The 22796-nt window shown below is 40.7% G+C and overlaps 1 protein-coding gene across 1 annotated transcript in view; it reads right to left on the bottom strand.

The window, feature by feature from the left end:
* The window catches only part of LOC117930145 (putative disease resistance protein At4g10780), a 74477-nt gene extending 61411 nt beyond the window's left edge, over positions 1-13066 (bottom strand). The window contains exons 1-2 of the mRNA XM_034850625.1: positions 12802-13066; positions 11798-11938 (exon numbers count right to left, since the gene is read on the bottom strand). The gene's annotated coding sequence lies outside the window, so the exon portion shown is untranslated. The remainder of the gene's footprint in view (positions 1-11797; positions 11939-12801) is intronic.
* Between the last annotated feature and the right edge of the window lie 9730 nt (positions 13067-22796).

Here is a 22796-nt window from a genome sequence, read left to right as displayed (position 1 = left end):
CCACCTTGGCTAGCCTTGCCTCCATGTTGGCTAAGGCGTCACGAGACTTATCCTTCCTGCCCCTGCCCCGTCCAGTAGGCTCAATCTCCCTTCCATGGGTTTGCTCGCTAGTCTCCACCACGTTAGAGCCCGACATGCTTCCTTCACTATGCCCGCTTCGTAGCCACGCTCTGATACCACTTGTCACGGACTTAGTCGTTCACTAAGCTCGTGCGACACTTAGGCAAGTTAAGACGCTTGATCTTGCTAAGTTAGCCTTGCTCCCAATGCTTAGCTTGCTAGGCTAAAATGCTCACGACTCGAAACCTTAAGAAGCTTAGTAGGCAACTCTTAGAGAATGGAAGCTCTTATTACTCAAGGAAGCCTTTACAAGTGCTTTGAAGATTCACTTGCTTGGTGCCTTGGCCAAATGAGGCCCTCACATATTTATAGGCACCAATGGAACTCTCTGGAACCTTGGAGGGTTCCTTACAATTCAAGTATATTCTAGAATGTCCTACATCATTCTATGTACAAGCCTATGTACAAGAATATACAAGAGACCTCTGGAATTCTCTAGAAGGCTGTGGGAGTCTCTCATGTCTTCCACCATAGTGCAGAGTTGTGTGGATTTCTCCAGGCATCTCTAGAACCTTCCACACTATTCCCACTTTAGGAGTCTCCAGAAGCTTCCAGAAGCTTCCTGGCTCTATATAAGCCCATGAGGAGGCTCATTTGAATCATCTTGTGACACTAAGCTCCACATCTTTCCGGGCAAACTGAAATCAAGGTGGATAGGTCCTTTTATCATTCACCAAGTGCATTCAAATGGAATAGTGGAACTACTCAACTCCAACAGCACTAGTAGCTTCAAAGTGAATGGCCACCGTCTCAAGCCCTTTATGGAGCCTTTTTCTCGTGACAAGGAGGAATTCATCCTCCTTGATCCACATCAAGCTTGACAAGACCAATTTTTGAATGGACTTAGTCTTTCTAAAGACTATCAAGTCCATATCTTTTTGTTTTATTTTTTATTTGAGAGTTTTCTTTTGTTGTAACTTGTTTTGATTTTGATTTCTCACTTTAATTTTATTTTAGTTTGATTTAACTTAGGTTTTTGATGATCAATTTCAGGGGGGACTTCAAAGCAGTTGGGCATGTCCTTAAAGATTCTTGGCAGAGGAAAAACCCTAAAGAAAAAAAATTCACCAAGACATTTCGCACACCCTTGCGAAAATTTCGCAAGGTATGCGAAAATTTCGCAAGGTATGCGAAACCCTTCTCAAATAGTAAGGTCGGTTACTGCCAATTTTGAGCCCTTTAAATTCCATTTCGCACACCCAACACCAGTTCGCACACTGTGCGAAAATCTATGGGGTTTGCTAACCCATTTCGCACACCTAACACTGTGCAAAACAACCTTGCGAATTTATTTTAAAATACCTCCCAAACCCTAACTCCCCCATTTTTCCCCCATATCGCAAGCACCCTCCCATTGCGAATCTCTCTGCCACCTTGCGGCCTCTTCACAGTGTCACCCCGTGCCTCTGTTCACACGCCCCCCCCCCCCCCCCTCCCTCTCCCCCTCTCACATCTCACTCCTCCGTCCCTCTCCCATTCAACACCCCCCTTGGAGCTAGGACTTCATGCCCAGGCGAGTCATCCAGAGCTTCACAGCTTGAGCCTCCTGTTGCTACACATGCTCGAGCTCCTGCAGATTCTAAGCTTCCTTTCGACATGTCACCGAGGTCTATTATCAGACGCCCGATGCTCATAGCACCGTCCATTGAGGGCAACTCAGATTGCAGATCGAGACCTTTCCACTCGGAGTTCTATTTTGATTAGGAGGCCTTCTAACAGAAGTCTGAGCTCCGAGACTCTTATGGCCTACTACAGAGGTACTATCTTGAGCAACTTATGACTCCTCGAAAGTGCTTTTATCCTAGAGTAGCATTAGACTTTTACCAGTCCATGACTACTCATGGCGTCCCGAGTCCTACCTCGATTCACTTCACCATTAATGGACATCATGGTATCCTCGAGGCCAGAGATATTGCAGAGGCTCTACAGATTCCTTTCGAGCTAGTTGAACCATCTGCTTTCCGCCAATGGTCCCCAGTATCTCAGAGGAACATGATCCGCATTTTATCCAAGGGGACCTCTACAGATTCGATCCTTCTTCGGAAGGAGCTTCCACCTGGGATGCTTTTCGTAGATGTGGTGCTACGCTCTAACCTCTTTCCCCTACAACATTCGGTACAGAGGCGAGGAGCTATCTTGGATGTTTTTTTCCGCATATCAGAAGGCTTCTACTTTGGCCCACACCACTTGATCATGGCCTCCCTCGTCCACTTTGAGGAGAAGGTCCATAGGAAGAAGCTTCAGAGGGCGGACACCATTCCATTGCTATTCCCGAGGTTGCTTTGCCAAATCTTGGAGCATATGGGTTTTCCTACTGAGCCTCAGCACAAGCGTCACTGCATTTGTTGAGAGCGATTCACTTTTGACAAATGGAATCAGTTGGCAGGCTATTTTACACCTCCAGGAGCCCATCCCATAGCATCACCTCCAGAGCCCCCACAAACGGAGCAGGTACAGTATACTCTAGTACCTACAGAGCAGGGCGAGCTTCCGACAGAGACTATACCACCTGCCCCTGCATCACCTACTTCAGCACAACCAGTGCCCATGCCTGAGGCTGTTTCTACTGCTCCCCCTTTGACTCTTACTGTTCCATCTGTTGCTCCTACTACATCCGAGCCTTCCACCACCATCTCTGTTTCGGAGTTTCGCGGCCTTGTAGCTACCTTGCAGACACTGTCCACCACACACGCCGCTCTCTTCCAGCAGATGGCTAAGATGCGTTCCCAGCCGAACCAACAGACTACTATACTTCGCCAGATCCAGCAACACTTGGGTCTTCTGCCTCCACCTCAGCCTGACCTTCCTGCATCATCAGAGCCTTTATGTCACAAGCTGATTCAAATGAGCCTCCCCATGGCCTTATATAGAGCTAGGAAGCTTCTGGAGACTCCTAGAGTGGGAAGAGTGTGGAAGGTTCTAGAAAAGTCTGGAGGAATCCACACAATTCTACACTATGGTGGAAGGCATGAGAGGACTCTAGGGCTTTCTAGAGAATTCCAGAAGTCTCTTGTATATCCTTGTACATACTTGTATCTAGAATGATGTAGGACATTCTAGAATATACTTGAGTTGTAACGAACCCTCCAAGGTTCCAGAGAGTTCCATTGGTGCCTATGAATGCCTATAAATAGGTGAGGGCCTCATTTGGCCAAGGCACCAAGCAAGTGAGCTTCCAAGCACTTGTAAAGGTTTCCTTGAATTAGTAAAAGCTTCCATTCTTTAAAGAGTTGCCTACTAAGCTTCTTAAGCTTTTGAGTCGCGAGTGTCTTAGCCGAGCAAGCTAAGCATTGGGGAGCAAGGCTGACTTAGCAAGATCAAGCGTCTTGGCTTGTCTAAGTGCCGCACGAGCTTAGTGAACGACTAAGTCCGTGACAAGTGGTATCAGAGCGCGGTTACGAGGTGGGCATAGCAAAGGAAGCATGTCGGGCTCTAAGTAGCGAGCAAACCCGTGGAAGGGAGATGGAGCAAACTGCCCGGGGCAGAGGTAGGAAGGATAAGTCTTGTGACGCCTTAGCCAAATGGAGGCAAGGCTAGCCAAGGTTGAGCTAGCCATGGCAGACACCCGGGAAGGGGTGGACTTGATCGAGCAAGGCATGGAGAAAGGCCTAGAGGATTTAAGTGAGCAGATCCAAGACCTTCGCGAGGGGGTGCTAGGCTCACAAGTTCAACCGGTGTCACACGAGGAGTTCATGTCCTTCCAAGACAAGGTTATGACCATGTTCGCTAGTGTGGAGTCAAGGATGGAGGCCTTGGCTACGCGCATGGAGACCCGAGACCAAGAGATTCGTCAAGAGCTGGCCATCTACAAGACTGCGATGTCAGCACAAGTCATGGCCACTCATGAGGCACCAAGGGTGGAGGTGCCCAAGCCACACACGTTCAGTGGCAAGAGGGATGCTAAGGAGTTGGATAATTTCTTGTGGCACATGGAGCGCTACTTTGAGGCCATTGCATTGATGGATGAAGCCACTACACACCGCGACCCTCTACCTCACCGATAATGCTACTCTATGGTGGCGTCGACAGTTTGCCGACAGAGAGAAAGGGACGTGCACCATAGACACATGGGATGCCTTTAAGAGAGAAATCAAAAGGCAATTCTATCCCGAAGATGTGGCTTTCCTAGCAAGGAAGAGTATGAAGCGTCTTAAGCACACGGGCTCGATCCGTGAGTATGTCAAGGAATTCTCTACGCTTATGCTTGAGATACCCAACATGGCCGAGGATTTACTATTTAACTTCATGGACAACTTGCAAAGCTGGGCCGAGCAAGAATTGAGGAGACGTGGTGTCCAAGACCTAGCCACGGCCATGGCAGTAGCAGAGTCCTTGGTAGATTATAGAAGGGGAGACTTCTCCAAGCCCAAGCCACCATCCAAGGGTAACCAAGCCAAAGGTGGGGGAGATAAGGGATCACGAGGCCACACTTCTAAGGAAAGATCAAGCAAAATGCCCTAGTGGCAAGGATGGCAAAGGCAAGGATAAGCGGAAGGAGTTCACGCCCAGGACCAATTGCTTCCTTTGCGATGGTCCACACTGGGCACGGGACTACCCTAAGACGAAAGCTCTAAATGCTATGATTGAGGAAAAGGAGCAGGAAGGCGATGCTAAAGTGGGATCGTTGCAGCTCCTAAATGCCCTTAAGGCCAAGATGATGCCTAAGACGCCTCAAAGCAAAGGGTTAATGTACGTAGAGGCCCTTGTGAATGGGAAGGCCACCAAGGCCCTAGTGGACACTGGTGCCACTCATAACTTTGTCTCGAGGGATGAGGCAAAGAGATTAGAGCTCCAAGCATCCAAGGAAGGAGGATGGCTCAAGGCAGTTAACTCAACTGCCAAGCCATCACATGGAGTAGCTCGCGGGGTGGCTATGCACATCGGCTCATGGGAAGGAAGGGTCGACTTCACAGTGGCACCCATGGATGACTTCAAGATGGTGCTAGGGATGGACTTCTTGCAGAAGGTCAAGGCTGTGCCACTACCTTTCCTACGCTCAATGGCTATCCTAAGGGACGAGAAACCATGCATGGTCCCTACGGTCACCGAAGGTACGCTCAAGACCCCTATGCTATCAGCTATGCAAGTTAAGAAGGGGTTAAAGAGGAAAGAGGTGACCTACCTCGCCACCCTGAAGGAAGAAAGGGATGTTGGGTCGGGAGAACCCATGCCGAAGGAAATCGAGGGTGTCCTTAATGAGTTCAAGGACGTGATGCTGCCCAAGTTGCCTAAGAGACTTCCTCCTACGAGAGAGGAAGATCACAAGATTGAGTTGGAGTCGGGAGACAAGCCCCCTGCTATGGGGCCATATAGGATGGCACTGCCTGAGCTGGAGGAGCTAAGGAGACAACTTAAGGAGTTGCTAGACGCAGGGTTCATCCAACCATCCAAGGCTCCCTATGGCGTGCCGGTCTTGTTTCAGAAGAAGCACGATGGATCCCTACGGATGTGTATCGACTACCGGGCACTCAACAAAGTGACGGTAAAGAACAAGTATCCTATCCCGCTCATTGCTGACTTATTCGATCAACTTGGAAGGGCAAGGTACTTCACAAAGCTAGACTTAAGGTCAGGCTACTACCAAGTCAAGATTGCGGAGGGGGACGAGTCGAAGACCACGTGTGTGACCAGGTACGACTCATACGAATTCTTAGTGATGCCTTTCGGACTCACCAACGCCCCAACAACGTTCTGCACCCTCATGAGCAAGATTTTCCACCCATACTTAGACAAGTTCTTGGTGGTATACTTGGATGACATAGTCATCTACAGTAACACCTTAAAGGAGCACGTAGAGCACTTGAGGAAGGTCTTTAAGATCTTGAGGCAGAACGAGCTATACGTGAAGAGGGAAAAATGCTCATTTGCTAGGGAAGAAGTGAGCTTCCTAGGGCATCGTATTAAGGATGGCAAGTTGATGATGGATGATAGCAAAGTGAAAGCCATCCAGGAATGGGATCCACCAACCAAAGTACCTCAACTCAGATCTTTCCTTGGTTTAGTTAATTACTACCGGCGGTTCATCAAAGGTTATTCGGCAAGGGCAGCTCCACTCACTGATCTTCTTAAGAAGAATAAGGCATGGGAATGGGACGAAAGGTGTCAACAAGCCTTTGAAGATCTTAAGAAGGCTGTGACTGAGGAGCCGGTGTTGGCACTACCCGACCACACCAAGGTTTTTGAGGTACACACAAATGCCTCAGACTTTGCTATTGGGGGAGTCCTTATGCAAGAAAGGCACCCGATCGCATTTGAGAGTCGCAAGCTAAACGACACGGAGAGGCGTTACACGGTGCAAGAAAAGGAGATGACCGCCATCGTCCACTGCTTGAGCACCTGGAGGCATTATCTTCTGAGGTCTCACTTCATAATGAAGACCGACAATGTTGCCACTAGCTACTTCCAGACACAGAAGAAGCTAAGTCCCAAACAAGCTAGGTGGCAAGACTTCCTGGCCAAGTTCGACTATACGCTGGAGTATAAGCCAGGAAGTGCTAATCATGTGGCTAACGCCCTAAGCCGCAAAGCGGAGCTAGCGTTCATGACGAGTCAGCCCCAAGGAAACATAATGGATCTTCTAAGGGAGGGACTGCAACATGATCCAGTGGCTAAGAGTCTCATCGCCCTGGCTCATAAAGGAAAGACTAAACGGTTTTGGGTGGAGGATGGCCTACTCTACACCAAGGAGAGACGACTCTATGTGCCTAAGTGGGGGAACATAAGGCGGAATCTGATAAAAGAGTGACATGACACCAAGTGGGCTGGGCACCCTAGGCAACGACGCACAAGGGCACTACTCGAGTTGGCTTATTACTGGCCTCAAATACGGGATGAGGTTGAGGCCTATGTGAAGACTTGTCTGATGTGCCAACAAGACAAGGTGGACCAACGATAGCCTAGAGGCCTGTTGGAGCCACTACCTATAGCAGAGTGCCCATGGGACAGCGTCACCATGGACTTCATCATCAGGCTACCCAAGTCGGAGGACAGCGGCTCTATCATAGTGGTAGTGGACAGGTTCTCTAAGTATGAAACCTTCATAGTAGCCCCGACTGACTGCACTGCGAAAAAGAAGGCGAGACTATTCCTAAAGCACGTAGTCAAGTATTGGGGGTTGCCTAAGTTCATCATCAGTGATCGCGATCCGCGTTTCACTGAGAAGTTTTGGACGGAGCTCTTTAAGCTTATGGGTTCGGAGCTTCACTTCTCCACAAGCTTTCACCCACAGACAGATGGGCAAACAGAGTGGATGAACGCCTTACTGGAGCTCTACCTAAGGCACTTCGTGAGTGCCAACCAGAAGGATTGGGCTAAGCTGTTAGACATAGCCCAGTTCTCGTACAACCTGCAGAGGAGTGAGGCAACCAATAAGAGCCCGTTCGAGTTAGCCATAGGGCAGCAACCGTTGACTCCTCACACTCTAACGATTGACTATACGGGGAGAAGTCCAGCGGCTTTCAAGTTCGCGAAAGGGTGGCACAAGCAAGCTGACATAGCACGCTCATACTTGGACAAGGCCGCTAAGAAAATGAAGAAGTGGGCTGACAAGAAGCGACGTCACACCCTCCGTGCGCCGCACGTGCCACCGTCCGTGCGCCACGCATGTGTCCGTGCGCCGCACACGCAAGGACCCGTGTCACCGCCCATGCAAGGACGCAAGCCATCGCGCGCGGAAGGACGGTGCCACCGCGCGTGCCAAGACGCCTTCCACCACGCGTGACACATGCCACCGTCGTGCACAACACACGCGAGGACGTGTGCCACGCGTGACACCGTGCCATCACTCAAAATTTCCCTTTCAAATGTAAGCTTCAAAGCCTCCACTCCTCGCATATATTTTCATCCCTTTACATTGCAAGTAATTTTTCCTGATAAGTTTGTTATTTTGTGATTATTAACAATGTTATTTTGTTTTCATTTTCTTATATGATATTTTTTTCATTTACAATTTCTCCTCGTAAGTTTATATTTAAACCCTAGTTTACCATTACACTCTAAGAAGGCCATAACTTTCACTATATATTGAACCAATAGTAATCTCAATTGCTCCCACTATCAATATTTAGTTATATTTTGGAACAGTCTCATTTCCTCAAGTTGAAGTTAAACCCTAGTTTACCATTACACTCTAAGAAGGCCATAACTTTCACTATATATTGAACCAATAGTAATCTCAATTGCTCTCACGATCAATATTTAGTTATATTTTGGAGCAGTCTCATTCCCTAAAGTTTAAGTTATCTCCCAATGTGGGGTATTCTCAAGTTCTTTGAGCTTTTTGCAATGTTTTCCAGGTGCATCACCAAGCAACCAAAATTGGAAGTTATGGAATTAATCTTTGGTTAGGAGTGCACAAAATCTCAAGAATGAGAATCAATCAATCTGCAAAGCAGCAATGCAAAGCAAATATTTGCAGCATACAACACAAAACAAGGTTGTTGTGCCACCTTGAGTGCCCCATTTGTGGTGGGTGCATCTCCCAATGTGGGGTATTCTCAAGTTCTTTGAGCTTTTTGCAATGTTTTCCAGGTGCATCACCAAGCAACCAAAATTGGAAGTTATGGAATTAATCTTTGGTTAGGAGTGCACAAAATCTCAAGAATGAGAATCAATCAAGCTGCAAAGCAGCAATGCAAAGCAAATATTTGCAGCATATAACACAAAACAAGGTTGTTGTGCCACCTTGAGTGCCCATTTGTGGTGGGTGCACCACCTTAGCCACCACCTTAGGTGGGATGCCCATGGTCAGCCTTTTGTGCCTACCTGTGGGGTAGCTACACTAAGTGGAGATGCATTTGAGCTGTTTAATTTTGTTTGACTCCAGCAATCCTACCATCTGTCATTGAACCTAGGGTTTCGTAAAACACATAAAAGGTCATATTTGAGTCTAATAGAGGAGTCTATGCTTCGACTTCATAAGGAGAAATCCAATAGCACCCCCCCAGCTAAATTTTTCAGCAGATTCATGGTGTGTAGTAGCAGTTCAGTTCTTTGGTGTTATATAGCAAGCAAGTGTTCTCGTGTTTAGTTTAGTTGCTTTAAAACTTTTAAAAAACCATTCTTTTTTTTTTCTTTGGATGTTCAAGTTTGAGAAGTCCAAGATTTGATACAAGACAAGAATGGGGAGTTTTTCCAATTTAGTTGTGCATTAGAACTTTCAAAATCGTTCTTTTTTTTTTTTTTTTAATGTTCGAGTTTGACAAGAAGACCACAAGATAAGAATGAAGAGTTTCCAATGCTTAAATCAGGTTCTTAAATTAAGATGTAAGTACTTGAGAAGAGTTTTTGAATGAATCTTAATGGAAAAATCTTCTGCCTAAAAATTCAACCAACCAAGAGATCCGAGTGAGTAAAACAAGATACAAATAACCATATATGTGTGGGACCTTTTCAACCAAATAGACCATATATATGTGGGACCTTTTCAACCAACCCAAGTGTTGCCACATAGCTAAAGTTATAGGTTTTATTGGTGTCTATTTCATTATGTCACTTAGAAAATCACAACACCTCACATCATTATGACATGTCCTCTTTGTTATCTTTCCACCTCTACTCTAGGTCCAGCGCAGCCTCTACTCTAGGTCCAGCGCAGCCTCTACTCTAGGTCCAGCGCAGCCTCTACTCTAGTTCCAGCACAGCCTCTACTCTAGTTCCAACGCAGCCTCCCTTCTAGTTCCAGCGCAGCCTCTACTCTAGTTCCAGCGCAGCCTCCCTTATGGATCAACACCAGGCTTAATAGATTATCACTGTAGCTCAACACTTGGTACTTAGGGTACATAATCAATGCAATGTTAAAAAGCAAACGACCACCTCACCCTTCCCTTCCCCCTCTCCACCATTCTCTTTTGCCTTCTATGTTGCCTCCATTCCTTTTCCACCCACCAGTCCACTCTTAGACCTCTTAGACCATGTTTTCTATAAATTACAATCCATGATTGCCTTTTCATACAAACTCAAAAACAACTTTCTATTTTTAATTTTTTAATTTTTATCTTTTTGGTTTTCCTCATCCTCATAGTGCCTTATGGGTCATCCAACCAAGATAATCGTGAAATATTTGAAGGAGATGTCTCTACATGGCTCATCATGGATCTGAGCTTGTATTTAGGAAACCATGTTGTCTAGTTTCCAATTGTTCAACACTAGTTTTATGCCCATCAATGTATTTCTTCGATCAGATATTAAGCAAGTTAATATTACAATTGCCCATAATTCAAAACAAAAACCAAAAAGTCCCATCATATATTCACTATTAAAGTTTCAAGAATGTTAAAAGGGGAGTTATTCTTTCTATTGGTCTTAAGGCTTGGTAGCCTTTGTGCAGTCTTAATTGATTGGAACTGCCCTGTTTTATTGTGAGCTTGTGCCCTGTGGTCGAGTGGAGTTATCTTGGCTCCAATACCATAAACAAAGAGAGAGGAAAAAGAAAATAAGTAACAAACTAAAATGACTGTGGAGCTAGGAATACACTCACTCAGAGGAAGTTTCTCTCTTAAACCCAGTTTTTGTCAAAATTTGTTTCCTTTGAAGAAACAGGAAACAGCAGAAGCAAACTGACACAGGTTTGCACTGACAGAATCAAACAGAGGAAGTTTCTCTCTTTAGCCCCCCAACTTTCTTTAATCTTGCAACTTACTATCTTCTAAGTTTCTCTTTTAGTTAAAGAGTGAGGCTTCCACAGTCTGTTTGTATCTATGGCTGCAGCGTCTCTTTAATCATGTAACATTTTTTTTTTTTTTGCCTAGTTTTCTTGTACTTATTTTAACTAGTTTCTTCTTACCACCTCAATGCAGTTCAAGGAAGTTTCTGTCCACAGGAAAACAAGCTTCGAGTGGTCTTATGAGCAGTCACAAGGCAGACCCATTTGCTATGGAGGCTTATTAACTTTGTACCAGAAGGCTAGCAAGAAAGTTGCTACATTCCATCTTTTTGGATACCCAATTAAACAAATCTGGAGATTCTGCAGTTCAGCCTGCACAAATAGAACCTAACTACAGTACGGATTTGACCCAGTCACCTCCTTGCAACACAATTCAGATTCTAATTCAACTCTACGATACAGATATTGAGACAAGGAGAAACTACATTCACAGTCCAATTTTACACGATGATGCAATAGAGAGAACAAAAAAAAAAGGGTATAAGAGATTCACTAGAAACGCCAAAGAATTCTGCATGCTAAGTTGGTCACGATAAATCTTAGAAACCTAGCACGCATCTGGAAAGGCAAAGATAGGAGAACTATTGAAGGGATTGAGCCTGACAGTCCCAAGTTCAAAGAAGGGTTTTTTAGTCATGCAATTTTTGGTTTGGGGTTGTTTGATAGGCATGATGCATTCTCTCATGGATTCATCAATAGTTTAGGTTGTTCCCCAGATAAGAATAAGTCTTGTATTTTCTCTTTCTTTTCCTGTTTTTCTTTTTCTATTCCATATTTTTGGCATGATAAAGATTCTACTCTCCTTATGCAAAAGGGTCCATCCCCTTGCTTTCTAACTTGGTTTCACTAAAGTGCACCGGACACATAATTTGGTTTGAATTGAAGGCAGAAAAAGGATGAAAAAGCTTTAGTCAAGGCAGTGTCTAAGGATCTAACAAAGAATATGGCTTGACATAGAACTCAGGTAAATTTCTATAGCAATAGAAAAGTGGAAAGGATCACAGACACATTTACCTGTTACAGGTTGAAGTGCTGCAAAGGATATTCGTTCAGCCAATGATGGAACAAAAGCTTCATCACAATCGACAGAAGGCTCCTTTTCTGCCCACATTAAGGAGTTGCAATACATGTTTGCAACAATTCCACCTTAGGAGCCTGTTGGCACAAGATAAATCAATAAAAATTTACAAGTGAATAATTAACCATCCAGATATGAGAATCACAGCCTTCCTCATGAACAAAGAATTGTTAAGACCAACTTTTTCCAAACCCACTTGGATTAATATTTTTCTAAGAAAATCATTTTCCAAGAAATTTTCCAAACACCCATCCGGGAAAACAAAGAATTTGTCATTGAAACAATTAAAACTTGCAGCAATCCAACTTCAGATAGTAAAACATGGCGAAGAGCCATAGGAGCATCACAACCAACAAAGAATCATCACGGCCAACATTTTCCAAACCCTTCTGGAAAAAGTATTTCCTTACGAAAAAAAAAAACAAAGAAATTCTCCAAACCACATAACAAAACAAATAATAATTATTATCCCAGAAAACATTTTCCACGAAAACAAACAACTAACAAAGAATCATCAAGACCAACATTTTTCAAACACATTTAGAAAAATTATTTTCTTAAAAAAAATTATCCAGCACCATAATAAAACCAATTATTTTTTTCGTATACCAGAAAATTCTTTCCACGAAAACAAATAACGAACAAAGACTCATCAAGATCAATATTTTCCAAACACGTCAAGAAAAAATTATTTCCATAAAAATAAAAAGAAATTCTCCAACCCCCATAATAATAGAAAAATAATTTTCTTGTCCCAGACAACATTTTCCAGGAAGACAGACAACCAACAAAGAATCATCAAGACCAACATTTTCCAAACACGTCTAGCAAAATTATTTCTTAAAAGAAAAGAGAAAGAAAAGAAATTCTCCAAAAACCCTTTCCAGAAAAACAAAGAGAGGCGCACGGAAGAGAAAGAAGAATCGGTTCTGAAACTCACCTGGTTTATATCAAATGGGAGGAGCGGAAGATCGGAAGAGCTAGCATGTGGTACTATGAAACAACATCGTTTAGTCTGTCGATTTCTGAAAGAGTATGTTGGAATCGAGGAAATTTAGGGTTTGGAATTTGGGATTGGATTAGAGGCAGAGAGGCGGTGAAGAAGGAGGATGAGAAATTGAGATTGAGGCCGCTCATTTGAATTTGTTCTCAGGGTTTTATATCAAAGAAAATAACGTTGTCCGAAAAGTCGAGTGAAAGCCGTGAAGACTGAAGCCAGCTGCACATGTCCAACGGTCGCCTGAATTCGTAACGGATAAGTGGTAAAAAGATGGGTTATTTGATTAAAAAGCCACTCAAAATCCAAAATTTAACCTCCCCATTTTTTTTACATTTGGAAAAAAAAAAAAAGTCCTCATCATTTTCTTATAAAAATAACATTTTCTTTTAAAACCTACATATAAATATTTAAAATAGAAAAAAGTATTTATGTCAAAAATTGATTATTTTTCTAGAAAAAGCATGAAAAATGTTAAGATTTCTAAGATTATTTCATCCTTTTAATTAAATATTTTTAAAAAGATCGAAGAACGAAGGAGACAAGTGTGACATGCACAAATAGATGACTCCTTAACAATAGGATGGGGTCCACCGTTGATCTGATTTAAATATTTGAATTCATAGACAAATAATCACACTGTGTTTAAATCGTAAAAATAAATAAATATTAATTTCAAAAAGTGAGATTAAAATTATTTTTTCAATAATTATTTATTCTTTTTCTGAAATATTTAACTCTTAATATTTTTATTTCTAATTTTGATATTACAGAAATTATGAGGGCATATGCTTAAAGAAGAGTTTGATTTTGGAAAAACTATATTTTAGAACTTAAATCTTACCTTCTTCTCAAACTAATTATGGAAGTAAATAATTAAGATTTTCTAATCATTATATGCATAAACATTTTTCATGCAAAAATCTCTCACATTCTCATTGCACCCTCTTCCATACTTTATTTTTATTTTTCTCTTACATTTTCCAAGAAGTTAAATGTAACATTAATTTTTAAGTTACGAAAGAAGGCATCAGATACCATAATGAAGTCATACTCATTAACTAATAAATTTAGTAGATGTGTACACATATATAGATATATAGACTTTAAAGTGTGAGTTTAAGGAAAAAATAATGCTTTTGAAGAAAAAATAATAATAGAAATAGATCTGTGGACCCCGCATTTCGGCTCAATGCGTTTCCCACTCGATGGCGAGCTTGATTTTCGAAAATTTGATTTTTATTTGATTATTTGAAAATGACTTGGAGTCGCCACTTATTTTTGTTTTATTTTTAAAGGGTAAACAAAATAAGAAAGAAAAACCCTAAGTGTGACTCCTTATTTTGGAAAAGGTGATCTACGAAAAACCGGATCGGGTTCGGGGGTCAGGTTACTTATCGGGAAGGTACGGTATAGACCGTAGCACCCCTTTAAGTCCCTAAAGTCGGTTCTTGTGGACCCCGCATTTCGGCTCAATGCGTTTCCCACTCGATGGCGAGCTCGATTTTTATTTCGAAAAATTGATTTTTATTTGATTATTTGAAAATGACTTGGAGTCGCCACTTATTTTTGTTTTATTTTTAAAGGGTAAACAAAATAAGAAAGAAAAACCCTAAGTGTGACTCCTTATTTTGGAAAAGGTGATCTACGAAAAACCGGATCGGGTTCGGGGGTCAAGTTACTTATCGGGAAGGTACGGTATAGACCGTAGCACCCCTTTAAGTCCCTAAAGTCGGGTCTCTACTAATAAAATGAAACAATCATGGCAATGGATGAGTAAATCAATGGATGCCCACATCAATCATGCATATATGAGAATCAGAATACATATAGAGAATGATCAGAATGAATGAATGTGTACCTGGGCAGCGAACAGCAACGCGCTATCATGGAATGGGGTTAGTGAATAAACACAGAATGACTATATGCATATCAAGGAACAGAGCGAATCAATCACACATGGCAGACAAGTCAACCAACTAGTCAATCAGTCATGAAATCATATATGTGGGGCCCCCACCAAAGCCCGTTTATTTTGCATGAATCAAATCCGTAAATTCCATCATTAGGAATTACAAAATTTGATTCTTGCTTATTTAAAAAACCTTTTAAAAAAAGAGAAAATGTGAAAGTTGCTCGCCATGAAGGAAAATGACGCCAAAATTTTATTGGAAAATAAATCTTTGGAACCTAAAAAAAACTAAGGATGAAAAGTGGAAGAATTGAAATTTGAAAATTTATTTGAAAAATGAGATTTAAAACAAAACATTATCAAAGTTGATGATGGTGAACTAGAAGGTGGCACGTGGCCTAGAGGCGGCGTGCCAAAAAGATGGCCATGCATAGAGGGCTTTTTCCTGTAGCTTATCTTTCTAGGGCAGCAGCAGGTGTCACATGCGTGAGAAGATACCCATAATTTTCTTCTTTGGCCTGTCAATTGTCCCAACTGTTGTTCGACCATTGTCTGACGATGCCAAAGATGTCCACATCGACATCCGAGAACCTCTCTACTAATCCTAAGATCCAATCTTGTGACTCCATTCGCAACATTTCACCTAAGTCAATGGCTTCATCAAGACCGTTCCTTCTGATCCACTCTGTTGGAGGTAGGGGCCTTGTTTTCTGGTTTGCAGTGGGCCCATCCCCTAGTCTGCATGAAGTTCCTGGTGCAGCAAGCTTGGAACCAACTTTCTGGCGAGGATTGGCCTGTGTCTTTGTCGAGACATTCTTAATAGGGTTCTCAAAGACTAAAATAGGTTGATTTCCAGCTGGAGTCTTCTGGCTTTGAGCTGAAGCCAACCCAAAGTGGAACAAACACTGGCAGTAGCTACTACGCTGCTCTACCAGTTGGAATCTTCACCCGAGCTGCATGTTTGGTTCCCAAGGAAACAACTGCATTGATGCACTCCATTAATGAGATATGTGATGCTATGAATTCATGTATGCAAGTGAAATATTTGGATTCCTGCAAGGTGCATCAGCAGGGTCTCCAAGTGGAAAGCATGCCCTGTAGAACGTCGATTCTGCCATGAAACAACTATATCTTCAAGCCCAGCTTTCACAACTTCCCATTTCAACTCCTCAAATTCTCCTTTGGCTACCACCTGCACCTCCACTAATAACAATGATGGAGCAACTTCTGAAACTTCGACCAACAGAACCATCTTCAATAGATGTGTTAGCATCAAAGGAGTTCTGAGTGCTAACAAAACCCTGCGTTTACTTCCGCGACACGTCTATTCTGTGATCATCAAAAATAAAATTTAACTCAAAGATCATATTACAGAGTTGCTCTCTGTATAGCTGAAGGATGATTGAGAGAATGATTGAGGTCTCGTCTATGTCGGAGGTCCATACGGTAGTAGGTGAAGCACAGCCAATCCTCACTCTTGATCTTATCGATGGCACCAACAATGAACATGATGAGTTGCAGTGTCGGCAGGGAAAAGTCATACATGAAGATTGATGGGTGACGGATTTGAGGAATATGAGATCGAGATGGCAGCTTGAATGATGGTGGAAGGTTAGTGGGAAGGGTAGAATGATGTGCATGAGAATTAATGAGATGGGTATGAAGAGATGGTCAATGGGTATGAAATAATGAAGATGGGGGTGGTGAGGAAAATAATGGGTGAGTAACGTGTCAATGCATGAGGGTATGGGTGGTAAAGGATATGATCAGTGGGAAGGAAAAGGGTTCAATGGGTTGAGAAATATGTGGCGGCATGCATGGCATGGAATCTATCCATTGCTGTTGATATACATGAGGATGCAGCGTCTTCATGCCACTGATGATCAGATGCAAGGCATTCGGGTCGAGAACGCCACCCAGAACTCCACCATCTGAAACTGCTAAGGACACACTCAAACTGCCAGTTCTATCCTTCTAAGTCCATCGCTCTAGGGCTCAATTCACTGTGGAGGCTGCCCTTTCTTCCATCTCCACCAAATTATCGTAACCCAAAATACATGATAGAGTAAGTGATCCCACCCAACAATGAGATGTCTTGTAAGTCCATTGCTAGAGCCTTGTCATGGAGTTTCTGTACAAGCTTGCGGTTAACGAATCTGTCAGATATCAAAAGATCCCATGGAGAACAGATAGCAGCAGCACCAACAAGAGGAATATTAACCTCATCCCCTCCAAGATATTTCACCAGAACATTGGCACCAATCTAGTTCCAGCAGCAAATAGAGGAGCCTCTGCTCCACAAAACGGCTCGACATCACATCATCATGCCTTGAGCGTACACTGTCAGTAGCAACAATGAAGATCTAAGAATATCTCATTTAAGAGGAAGCGCAATCTTTGGTCATGCTGGACTTCCTTCTCCGTTCCAAGAAACTTCATCACCAGTAACGAACAGCTGCTGGGCTCTATCAATCCCGATGGTAGAGACCTGTTTCCTATGTTTGCAAAGGATGACGAATCTTTTAGGCCTGGGAGTATGGATGACCAGCTGCTTCTGACTAAAAATCTCCTATTCCAACTTCAACAATCAGCCAGGTACTACATGTATCTCCAACACCACTACCGATAGCCAAGCCGTCACAAGTGTTTTCCTCCGGTCATGCATGAGAGAGAAAGGTGGTTTATAGGTTTTAAAGAAAAGATGACATGCATGGGAGATCAAGGTAACCAAGAGGGTAGTGTGTGTTATCAAGGATGGGTTACAAATTTCTTGGACTTCAGAGATTGATGACGGAATAGAGCTTGCCTTGGAACAAGGGCATGGAGGTTTAGAGAGGTAAGTGAATAAATGAATGGGAAGGTACGTGGTGTGTAAGAGATCCATGAGTGGTGAGAAAAATAGGCTTGAATAATGAGTGGAATGGTTGAAAAATGATTTAGTGAATGAATGGGTATCGATTAGTGGGACCAGTGACAGAACATGGAGATGAGAAGGGCATGAGGGATGTGAGGTGATGAGAGAATCATGGGTCTTCTGTGTTGGAAGGTGAATAAGTGGATAAGGTGGGTAGGAGTCATGGGTGGAAGGCATGCAAGGTGGGGTAGCCTTGGTAGTGAGGGCATTCTTTTTTTGGACGGGCCCATGTTCTCTTCCTCGGGCCATGAACCTCATATCCACCATTATAGCCCACCTGTAGGGCCCTACACTCTGTAGTGATTAGATCCCCACCCGATGATACTCACAGACCTCAGCCATTCTGGAATTTTTAATCATGCATCACATTGAATTAGGGTCATTATAGGACACTTCATAACTAGCCTCTTACAGCTTATCAAAATCACTTCAAGCAGCATAAACCCCACCAGCTTCCCCAACTACAATCCACTTTGCCAACTTCGAATCTGTTAATCTCACGACATATTGACAATCCAAAATCTTCCCTCTCGCTTTGGTTGTATTCAAGGAATTCTCCAAACAATGGCTGAATGGCTAGGGGGTGAAGTATGTTGCACAGACTTCGAAAATAGAGATGATATTCGTGGATATATTCATTTCGAACAAACTCAGACTTTCATCCATGACATCAACATTATCTGTTTCGATCACTTCATCCCTTTTTACTCCTCAGTAATCTCCCCGTTTTCTGCCCAGCCTTACTTTAATTCACAGTAAAGAGATATTCATCTTCCATTGCAAGTCAAAGCGGGTGAAAAGAGGGAAGGGAAAGGAAACCCAAACAAAACTAGAATAACAACAAAATCCATGAGTCGCAACCTCATTTCATAAGGGATGGGTGAGTTAAGAGAAGTAGGTGGGATGAACAAAAATAAAATTGCAAATACAAACGAGGAATGCTATTACGGATATCAAGAGGAACAAAGCTGAGCAAATCTCAACAAAAACCAAACAGAGAAGAATGAACATGTAAAAGCATCATCAAAACGATTCAAAGGTTAATAAAAGAAATAATGTAGCCCTCTATATCTTCTCCCAATCGAAATAATGCTGAAAAGTAATCAATGGGAAACTGAAGAGAACAATCCATAACTAGGAATGAGAGAACCATCATATACGTACCTGGTTTCTTCAAACTAAAATAGTCGAATTTTCCTTTTACCCTCTGAACCTCTCCTTCAGAAAGCTTGATGCATCAGCTTCCCCTTCTTGCCCCTAAAAAATCGCTCTCTCCACCTCCCCTGCCTGAAAATATCCTTCGAACCAGCATGAAAAGCCTCTCTAAAAAGCCACCTCTGCAATCCTTCCTCCTCCTCTCCAAAAAAACCAAACAAGAGCCCTCCTCGCCAAAAGCTCTCTACCCCCTTCCTAAAGCAACCCCCCGTTCCCTTTCCGGTCTCCCTCTAACTTCCCCTGTAGCGACCACCACCCTAGCCAGCTGGCCCCTCTGCAGAAGACGCTCCCCCTCCAACAAACTCTGAACGTCCTCTGCATATCCTCCTCCAGGTGTCGCCTCCTGATAGCTCTTCCAAAAACAATATCTGATTCCATAGCAGCCAATTAAAAGATGCCATGTGGTCTTCTGAGGTTGCGACACTTGGCAAAGCAAGCTGCATGAAAGTGCATGAAACCGAGCCCCAAAATGGGGGTCTACAAGATCTTCTCCCAAGATATTTACCGGTCTAGTATTTGTAATCACATATTTATTCATGTGATTTTTCCTTCTTTTTTCTTTTTAAATTGTAAAAAATCGGAGTTGGTGATAGTAGTTTTAGCTTTAAATTTAAAACTAGAGTTACTAATAGTGGTTCTAAATATCGCACTCAAAAGAAAATAATTTTATTTTTTTTATAAAAATAAAAAAAAACAATTATAAATTATTCCAATCATAAAACTATATCTTTTTTTTTATATATATATAAAGAATATTATTCCAATCATAAATAAAGGAAGAATTTTATAAATTATTTGGTAAAAGAACCTTTGCAAAATTATTTACAAGTAAGTATCTTGATTTTTATTTAAAGATAATTTTTGCTTGACTTTTAATTATTTACAAGATAATTTTTTTATTTAAAGTAATTTTCTTATAAAATGTTAAACAATTTATATATATATATATATAAAGGAGCTTGATTTCAGAAATGAAGTGATTTTATTTAAGGTAAAAAAAATGTTTCACTCAATTCTTTAATAAATAAAAAAAGTAAAGAGAAAAACAAATAAGATAACTAAATAAAATAAAATAAAGATAAAAAAGGATTTAAAGCTTTTGAATTTTATTTCAAATAAAAAGTCCTTTTTTGCTTTTTTTAAGTTTCATTACAGAAAAGTTTTCCAATTTATTAAAAAAAAAAGAATGAATATTTCAATATTGTAAAAACAAATCATTTTGTTACTTTATTTTAATTTCATATAAAAAAACAAATTTATTATTAAAAAAGGTTTTCAAACTTTATAATTTTTAAAAAAAGTTTTATTTCAGATTTATTAACAAACAAAAAATGAAAAGAATAAAACGCATGGAAATTAAAGTAGAATAATGATGATGATAATAACAAAAAAAAAATTATTTTTTTAAAAAAAATGAGATAACAAGATATGACAAAGATTCAAAGCAAATGATAATATCTCGTACAATTACACTATTCATGCATTTTTTTCCAATGATGAATAAAATCTAAATATCAAAAAGTAATATTTACATAAAACTGATAAAGATAAATAGATAACTAAACGAAATAAAATGAAAGATGAAAAATATAACAAAATGAGGGGAAGGATTCGAGTATACCTACACAATAATGCCCCAACAAAAATTGCAATCCCTCAGCAGCTCCAAAAACATCCCAAAATAAATCTCTCCTCACAGTAAATATATACAAAACAAAACCGAGAAAGAGAAGAGAAAACCAGGATTTCTTATGCCTATCCCTCCCACCCATTTTTACAGAAGATATCCCAATATATACAAAAAATAAAAAAAAATAAAAAAAATCTAACTCTTCAAGGAGAAGTCCTTTCCAACCTGCCACTACCCATGTCCTGCTTCAACTGCTCTAATTGCTCCCATTTTTTTCCACTCTCAACACATTGCCAAAACACCCGTCCAAACACCAAGAAAAACCCAATCAGCAAAAATCAAAGAAATTCAAGTAGCCCCAACAATAACATCCAATAATTCAAGCCCAATTTAATATCCAATAAATATGCAAGCCTAAGTCAAACAAATTAGCAGCCCAAATCAAAACCATGCAAGCCCAACATCTTCAAAGCCCGTAAATGCAATCCAAAGCCCAACAAACAAAGCACTGTAGAAATCGAAATGAAGAAAGAAAGGGTTACTTACCATTTTTGAAGCCTCCAAAATGAAAATGGAAGGAATGAGTGTCGTGGTGGAGAGACGATGTCGATGCTACCAATGTCGAAATGACAACAGTCAACTATGGTGAGCTTCACCATGGATGGTGATCGTGGTGGATGATGATGGGTAGGAAAGAAGAGAGAGATAGATAGATAGAGAGAGAGAAGATATGACAGAGAGGATTGTCGACGTTCGAGAGGACTACTAGTCAACAGTAGCATCACCGACAGTGGTATCGTCGGTAGTGGGCCGCCAATAATGGCATCGTCGATGGTGATGAGAGAGAGAGAGAGAGAGAAAGAAAGAAAGAAAGAAAAGAAGAGTGAAAGATACAACCAGAGAAGGGGGGTGATTGTTGGTCGACAACAATGCCACCATAACAGCGTCACCGATAGTGCCCCTCGTGGGTATAATGGTGTGGAGAGAGAAGAAAAATAGATTAGGGAAAAAGAGAGGTGACTATGAGTGTGGGAAAAATGGGAAGAAGAAAGAAAAAAGGAAAATATGAAAAAAAAAAATGGGAAAAATGAGAAAAAAAAAAAAAAAAGGGATGAGTAGGGGTTATCATGGGGATGAGAGAAAGAATAAGGGAAATAAGAGAAAAAAAAATGGAGAAAGTATGAAAGAGAAAATGAAAAAGGGATAAAAATAATAATAATAACTACAAAATTATAATTAAAATGGCTTTAAAATATTAGGTTAAAAAGATAATAATAAATAAATTAATTAAATTTGACAAATTTGGGAGTCTACACTTTTTTTTACACAAATTCCAAATCTTTAAGGGTAAGTAATAAATTTGAAATATCTTTTTATAAAATCACGGATAATTATTTGATAAAATATTTTCCAATAAATCTTTTTAAAATCAAACAAGGGATTCAAACATTTTTGTAATTAATTTTGTAAAATTCATTTTTTGACTAATAATTTTTTTTTGGTATTAATAAAATTGGATTGAATTTTGATAATTTTGTAAATAAAATTGTAAAAGTCATGTTTTCTATAAAGATAACGACTATCTATATATTCTAAATAATTTGTAAAAATTAATTCCTTTATAGTAAAAGCAAGTAAAAATAATTTTTTTGTTGCCAAATTGAAATTTTGTAATAATTTCTTTTGAAACAATAAGTGTAAATAACTTTTTTTAAAAAAATTGAAGAAAATAAATTGACATTTTTGTGTAAATAAATAAATTGAAATCATTAGTTCAAAATTGTTTTTAATAAAATCTTTTGAAATTTCCAAAAAAACTAATTATTTTGAAATATCTTTTTTATTTAGTTCAATAAATCATTTTGCATGATTCTCTTGTCACATGTTTTGTGCATTCTTGTAACTTGATTTTATTATCATTTTTGTGTATATTGATTTATGTTATTAATTTTAGTATCCATGATTAATTAATTAATTATCACAATTCCCTTAATTCATTTAGTAGAGAATGTATGCATGCAAGCTTAGAGGGGTGGTACGACTCACCATTGTACCTTCCCAATAGGTAACTTGATCCTCAGATCCAGATTCGGTTTTTGTAGACATGTCTTTTCCAAATAAGGAGTCACATAAGGTTTTCTTTTTTATTTTGTTTTCCCTTAGAAAAAACTAAAATAAGTGGTGATTCCAAGTTTTTTTTTTAAAAAAAACAAATTTTCACCAAATAAAAAGCGAATCTCGCCATCGAATAGGGACACGTGAAAATG

This window comes from Vitis riparia, chromosome 14, assembly GCF_004353265.1.
Source record: "Vitis riparia cultivar Riparia Gloire de Montpellier isolate 1030 chromosome 14, EGFV_Vit.rip_1.0, whole genome shotgun sequence".
NCBI lineage: Eukaryota > Viridiplantae > Streptophyta > Magnoliopsida > Vitales > Vitaceae > Vitis > Vitis riparia.
This window is presented reverse-complemented; position numbering and strand designations above follow the sequence as displayed.